The following is a 7,415-nucleotide window of genomic DNA, read 5'->3' as shown; positions in this document are numbered from 1 at the left end:
GAAGATCTGGAAGAGATATTGCAGCAGGCACCTTATGTGATTCAGGGTATGTTGACCTTATAGGTCACGCCCGGTTTTGATAATGACAAATACTCCTGTATTTAATGAATATCTAGTTTATGTGCAGGTCCATATTAGCAGATCATAAATGGCACGTGAAAGCTCAAAGCTTGAAGACAAATTCATACTCTTGATTGTAATATTTTTGTAATGAAATTTGTCTGTAATAATAATTAGGGTATTCGGTTTGTAATTAGCACACACATCGCATGCATGGTTTATTTTGTAAGCTCAAACCAAATGCGAACTTAAAATGACCTTAGAATGACCTCAGGGTTTTCCCTTCGGTTGACCGACATCGGACTTTTTCAGTGTCTTCAAAGTGGACCTCAAGTGACCTTAGGACACAAACATTTACACATATATTTGTTAGGCACTTCATTAGGGTTTGTATGCTTCAAGATTGGACCGAAATGCACACATGGTGCACTTTCGGTCGACCAGCACAGTCAGTTCATTTTGACCTGGTCGACTGAAACCTCCCTAGGTCAAAAGTTTGACCACCTGGTCAACCGAACCAGGTAGTTCAAAAAGACTTGATTGACCGAAACCCTCCCTAGTCAACATTTTGACCATATGGTCGACCGAGCACTTTTGTTCTCCAACTACCTGGTCGACCAGAGGGTCCTCAAGAAAATTTCCAGCGGTCTAGTCGACCGAACCAGCCAGTTCAAAATGGCCTAGTCGACCGAACCTCAGAAAATCGAGAAATCGCCCTCTCCCGGTCGACCGAGCCCTCAGTTCAAAAGTCCCCTGGTCGATCGAACCATATGAGACTTGGTCGACCAAAACATTTTTAGTTGACCGGACCTCTCGGGTTGCCCTGATTTTTTACCACAGTTAATATTTTTTAAACAAGGTTAAATTGGTTAAAATGTCATTAAACTTTTTCAACAATCCCTAATAGGTCCCCAACGGTCAAATATTTTGGTATGTCTATATATACTCTTCATTTGGGAGAATTAAGCATCATTTAGCAAAATGATTAAAAATTTCTCTCTCAAGCAAAAATACTCTCTTTTGATTCCTATTGCTCATACTTTCCCTACATACACTCTAGCTTACCTTCAAAAGTTGTTAAATCATCTGTAAGTGTTTTTTAGTGTTTAGATTGAAAGGTTTGCTCTTTCTTTGCCTTGAGATTGTTTCATTTTGTTAAGAGCCAAACCTAAAAGGATTCTTAGGGGACTTTGTTGATAAGTTCATTCTAAGAAGACTTTACTAGATCTTATAAGATTGCATATTCGTTGCAACATCTTGAGAAGCGCACATTTGTTTTTGGTTGCGAAATATTTTCAAAATCATTTACAAATATCTATTGCTCTTTATTTTGAAAACCATTTGAGAAGATATTTGTTTTTGAGGTGAAACATATTTGTTGCAATATTTATTCACTCATATATTTTTTCTAAAAACAAAGATCATATATATTTTGCAAGTCTAAGCGTATACATATTTATGGGATTGAGATATTCTACTGATTGACATTTTTTAGGCTTGTTTGATATTTTGTGTAAACACGTTTGATTGAATATTTTGAAATACACAAATTATTATTGACACTCTCACGTGTGTACTACACTGATAGAAAATATATTTGAGCTTTGAACTATCTAGACCACACTGAGCTTACATTATTAAATCATCTGTGGTGTTTGTGATTGTGCGCATTTGTGGTACAAATTTGCTTTACGTGAAAGCACCCTTATATTGTACCTTTTGTTTGTATATCTGAGAGATTCCAGGTGTGGCCTGAGGGGGTGATAATCCAGCCCGGTAAGGATTGGTGTAAAGGTTGAGGTCAGCCCTGTGCTAATTGACCTGGTTAAGGTTGAGGTCAGACCTGTGTTAATTTGACCTGGTTTGTATAGGTGCCGCTCCACCCGTTTAAGTGAGCAAGTTATTGTGATAATCCTTGTGCTGGTTAGCTAAGGCGGGGACGTAGGCAGTTGGCCGAACCTCGATAACATATCTGCGTGTCACACTATCTTTATTGCTTTCTAGTGTGTGTGTGAGTAATTAAACTGATTTACTTCAATTCTGATATATTTGTATTATTACTTGCACTAGATTGACCATAGGGTTGTGAACATACTGCTATTAGGAGGAATACCTAGGAGATAAATTTTAAAATACCAATTCATCCCCCCTCTTGGGATCACAGTAAAGCTAACAGGGTAATACTTTATTTATGAAAAAGATGCCTAAGATGTTCCAATTTGGATCTGAGCACAGGTCCACTTTACCTGTTTGGGTTCAGTTAAGGAACCTACCAATAGAGATGTGGAATCCGATGGCCTTGGGTAGGATATGTTCTGAGCTAGGTAAGCCGATATGTGCTGATAAGTTAACTATGATGCAAGCCAGAATCTTTATGCCAGAGTGCTTGAGGAGATGGATGTTGCAAAGGAGATTATATATTCAGTTAAGGTATTCCTCCCTGATGATGAGGAAATGGTGCAAAAGGTTGTATATGAGAACCTGCCTAGGTTTTATACTCACTGTAAGTATGTTGGGCACATAGTTAATTTTTGTGGAATTAAGAAAAGGAATGTAGAAACAGCAAAGCCAAAGGAAGTGGAGAGCAACATGCTAGGGTCAGGATGCGTGAATGTTAATAATCTGAATAATAAACAGGTAAAGGGAGATAAAGGAAAAGAGAAGGTAGGGACTTCTGAATGTTTGGCTGGCACATTTGATGGGTATTTATCTGATCCCATTTGTAGGGCTTTGCCAGTCCAGTTGGGTTATAGAAAAATGAATCGGGTATGTGATTTATTCCCTAAAGTTGATTGTGTGAGCATTCAGTCTTCTCTGATAAAGGAGAGGATTGGGGAGGCTTGTAATGCTACTCTGGGGGGGGGGGGGTCCTGAACACTGGCTTTGATGCTTTGGTTCCTGATGATTTGGGAAATGCTAGGCTGTAGGGAGGTGGATCTGTTGGTACTCCTGTAGATTTTCAAAGGGATTCTAAGCTTGGGACTAGAGGCAATGATATAGAAGTGGAATACCATCCTGATCCATGTCGGATTGAGTACCAGCAAGTGGTGTGTGCTTTAAAGGCTAGTAGTGGTACCAAAGCTGGTTGTCCAAGTCAAACTAATAGAGCCAAAAATGAAGGAAGTATTGCTGTTAAGCACAGAAAAAATGGGAAAAAAGGAGGTGGTCCAACTCAACAAACTAAAAAAAGGGGGCCTGGCCCCCATCATGCATAATGAAGACGGCTGTATGTAATATAAGGGGCCTTAATATGCCCCTAAACAAAAAGGGATCGAGGATCTCATTAGGAAAAATAAATTGGATATTATGGGGATTTTGGAAACAAAACTATCTATGGAAAGATTGGAAAAAATGATGAGTAGGAAATTTAGTTTGTGGGAACAAGTCAACAATTTTGAGTTACATGGGGCTGAAAGAATCCTAATTCTTTGGAATCCTCAAAAGGTGAAGATGCAAGTATGCCATAAAAGTGAGCAAGCCATACACTGCTTGGTTAAATGCCAGGTAACATCGAATGAATGCCTTATGAGTTTCATCTATGGATTTAATACAATAGTTGCTAGAAGACCATTATAGATGGACATTACCCAAACTGGTTTTAGCTTTACTGGACCTTGGATGTTGTTAGGAGATTTTAACTGTGTTTTGAATAATGAGGAGAAAATAAATGGGGTACCTGTGTCAGTGTACGATATGAAAGACATTAGTGAATGTTTCAATGTTGTGGGCTTGACTGACTTGAAATCCTCAGGTTGTTTTCTTACCTGGTCTAATGGGAGAGTGTGGTGTAAACTTGACAGAGTAAATCAGGCTTGGTATTTGAATGACTGGAATACTCAGGTCCACTACCAATTTCCTGGTAGTCTGTCTGATCACTTAGTTTCTCTAGTGTCCTTGTTTACTGAACTGGAGTTGGGAAGACTTCCTTTCAAGTTCTTTAATATATGGACAATCCACCCCAAATTCCAGGAGAGAGTTAAAGAAGTTTGGCAGGGAAGCTATGATGGGTGCAAACAGTTCTGTTTTGTTAGGAAACTACAAGCTTTGAAGAGGCCATTAAGATCCCTGAATGCTTGCCACTTCTCCCATATCTCAGTTTGAGCTAAGAAGGCAAGTGATGAACTCTTGGAAATTCAGAGTAAGTTACATGATGATCCTACTTGCCTCCAATTGCAAAAGGAATTGTATAATAAGAAAGTTGTAGCAGTAAGGTTGGAGAATGCTAACAGGATGTTCTTATCCCAAGTGGCTAAGTGTAAGTTCTTGAGGTATAGTGATGTGAACTCTTCTTTGTTCCATGCTCTGTTGCGAAGGAACAAATGCAGGAATCATATATATGCTGTTATGAAACAGAATGGTGAGCTTACAAAGTCATATGATTAGGTGCCATTTGAGTTTGTGACTTTCTACTCTCAACTTCTGGGTATTGAAGAGAGTTGTTCAAATTTAAATACCCAGGTGATAAAAAGGGGAGCTGTGTTGAATGAAACAAGAAGGAATGACATATTAAGACCTATATCAAAGGAGGAGATAAAAGAGGCTTTGTTCAGTATTGGGAATGATAAAGCTCCAGGTCATGATGGTTACTCTGCAAGTTTCTATAAGAAGGCTTGGAATACCATTGGTCATGAATTCTGTTTAGTAGTAAAGGAGTTCTTCTAGAGTGGCAAATTGTTAAAACAGATGAATCATACTTCTATTGTTTTAATCCCTAAGACTAGTCATGCTTGTACAGTGAGTGATTATCGACCAATATCCTGCTGCAATGTTCTGTATAAAGTTATTACTAAATTGATATCTGGTATAATTAAACCATGCCTGGAAGACCTGATAAACCCAGCCCAAGTAGCATTTGTCAAAGGGAGAAATATGGTGGAAAATATATATCTGGTGCAGGAACTGATAAAAGGATACAAAAGGAAAAGAATATCCCCTCAATGCCTACTGAAAATTGATCTGAAAAAGGCTTATGACTCTGTTTCGTGGGCTTTCCCGAAGGATATGTTGGTGAATTTAAATTTTCCTGCTCAAATGATCACTTGGATCATGGAGTGTGTCTCGATTGCTTCCTTCTCTGTATCACTGAATGGGAGGTTAAATGGATTTTTCAAGGGGAGGAAGGGTCTTAAGCAGGGTGATCCTTTATCACCCCTACTTTTTGTTATTTGTGTGGAGTACCTATCAAGGCTACTCAAATCCTTGGAGGGTAAATTTAGATTTAAATTCCATCCCAAATGTGATGAACTAAAGATTACACAATTGGCCTTTGCCGATGATCTCATGTTGTTCTCTAAGGGAGATACTGTTTCAGTAAATTATCTAATGGATTGCTTGAAGGAGTTTTCTCAGTGCTCTGGTCTTTCAGAAAATTGTTTGAAATCAAACCTTTATCATGTTGGTATGAAGCCACGAGACTTGGAGATTATTTTAAATCAAACAAGATTCAAAGAGGGTGAATTTCCTTTCAGATACCTAGGAGTTCCACTGCTGTCATCTAAACTGAATGCTGCCCATTACAAGCCTTTGATTGATCGAATTGCTGGGTTGTTTAAAGGGTGGCCTGGGCACACTTTGACTTATGCTGGCAGATTAGAAATAATTAATTCAATTGTCCAAGGGATAGAATGTTTTTGGCTTGCCATTTTTCCAATTCCAGGGAATGTTCTAAACCAAGTAATCAAGCTGTGCCGAGTATTCTTGTGGGGTGGTAGGAGGAAGCCCTTGGTTGTTTGGAGGGAAATCTGTAAGCCAAAACAAGAAGGTGGCTTGGGAGTGGTTTACCTCAAGACATGGAACAAAGCACTATTGACTAAAGCGTTGTGGAATGTTCAAGCTAAAAAGGATAGTTTATGGATGAAATGGATCCATCAGTTTTACTTGAAGGAGGTTGAAATCTGGTATGCTGTATCTAAAAAAGATGACTCCCCCCTATTCAAAAGTTTGGTTGAAATCAAAGATCAGCTGGTGTTGAATTCTGGGAGTGCGGCTGCAGCCATAGAAAATATGGAAAGAATGGGAAGTGGTTCGCAAACACTCTATGATTTCTATAGGGAGAAGAGTCAAAAAATGTCATGGATAAAAACTATCTGGTATAATGGAATTTCCTCGAAGTATGCTTTTTGCTTATGGCTAGGGTGGAAGGGAAAGCTCCCAACTTGTGACAAGATACAAGGAGTAGAGATTGACTTAAGATGTACCTTCTGTAAAAGGGATATGGAGACACTTGAACACCTTTTCTTCGGCTGTAAATACTCGACTGAAGTGTGGGGTAGCATAAGAAAGTGGATTGGAATTAAAAGGGCTATGACTTCAATCAAGGCAACAGTGAAATGGTTACATAAAGAAGCAAAAGGCAATGAAGTTCACTCAATTGGGAAGAAAATTGGCTTGATTACTACTGTTTATTTTATTTGGCACTCTAAGAATAGGAAAAGATTTGATAATCATGTAATACCTCCTATAGATTTAATTAGTGTCATACAAAGACATATCTATAGGGCGATTTTTGATAAATTTGATATGTTCTCAGCTTGATATTGTATTGCATGTATTGATGTTCTTGTGATATCTTTGAGTATTGCTATATTGATTGGCCAGTTCTTTGGCCCCTGGGTATGCTTAGGTTTGATGTATTTCGGGACTTTTGACTTGTATTGTCATTGTGGTAACAAGGTGACCTGGGAATGCCCAGTGTAGTTGTATATATTCTCAGTCGATCAATATATTTACCCAGTTGATAAAAAAAAAAAAAAAAGGATAAGTAAAGGAAGTAATAGTTCAGTTTGTTTTCCTTTATTTTTCTCTTAAGCCACCGAACATTGACAACCAAAACAAGTAATCAAAATTGGATATCAACAAAAATTTACTTTTAAAAATAAATATCTAATTAAATATAAACTAAACACAATTTAATGATACAAGTTAGACCTAGTAAAATGGATAAAAATTTGTTAATTTGAATCAGATTCGTCCCGCTTAAATTGATTCATAACCGATCCACACATTAAATGAGTTGAATACAGTTTGAACTTTTTTTATCCGCCTCTAAATGAGTCGGTTAGTGGAGTTAGAATTTTATCCGATGGATATCCACCAATAGACAACTAATGTTTAAATTTATTGATAATATGATATGCTCATGCTTATTAGACATCAAATCAATTAGCATAAGCTCCATTGACCAAGGTCTAGTCTCACACTCTCAACTCTTGCACTACTTTATGCATCTCTAGGTCTACCTCATATGCCCACATTCAAATTTAAGCTCAAATATTCAGTCTTTTTGTGATCAAAATATAAGTCTCTAAATTCATGCTCTGAAAAATTAAAAAAAAAAAATTTTTGAAATTAGTTAT

The sequence above is a fragment of the Malania oleifera genome, chromosome 4 (genome assembly GCF_029873635.1).
Source record: "Malania oleifera isolate guangnan ecotype guangnan chromosome 4, ASM2987363v1, whole genome shotgun sequence".
Lineage (NCBI taxonomy): Eukaryota > Viridiplantae > Streptophyta > Magnoliopsida > Santalales > Ximeniaceae > Malania > Malania oleifera.
Note: the sequence above shows the minus strand (reverse complement) of the source record.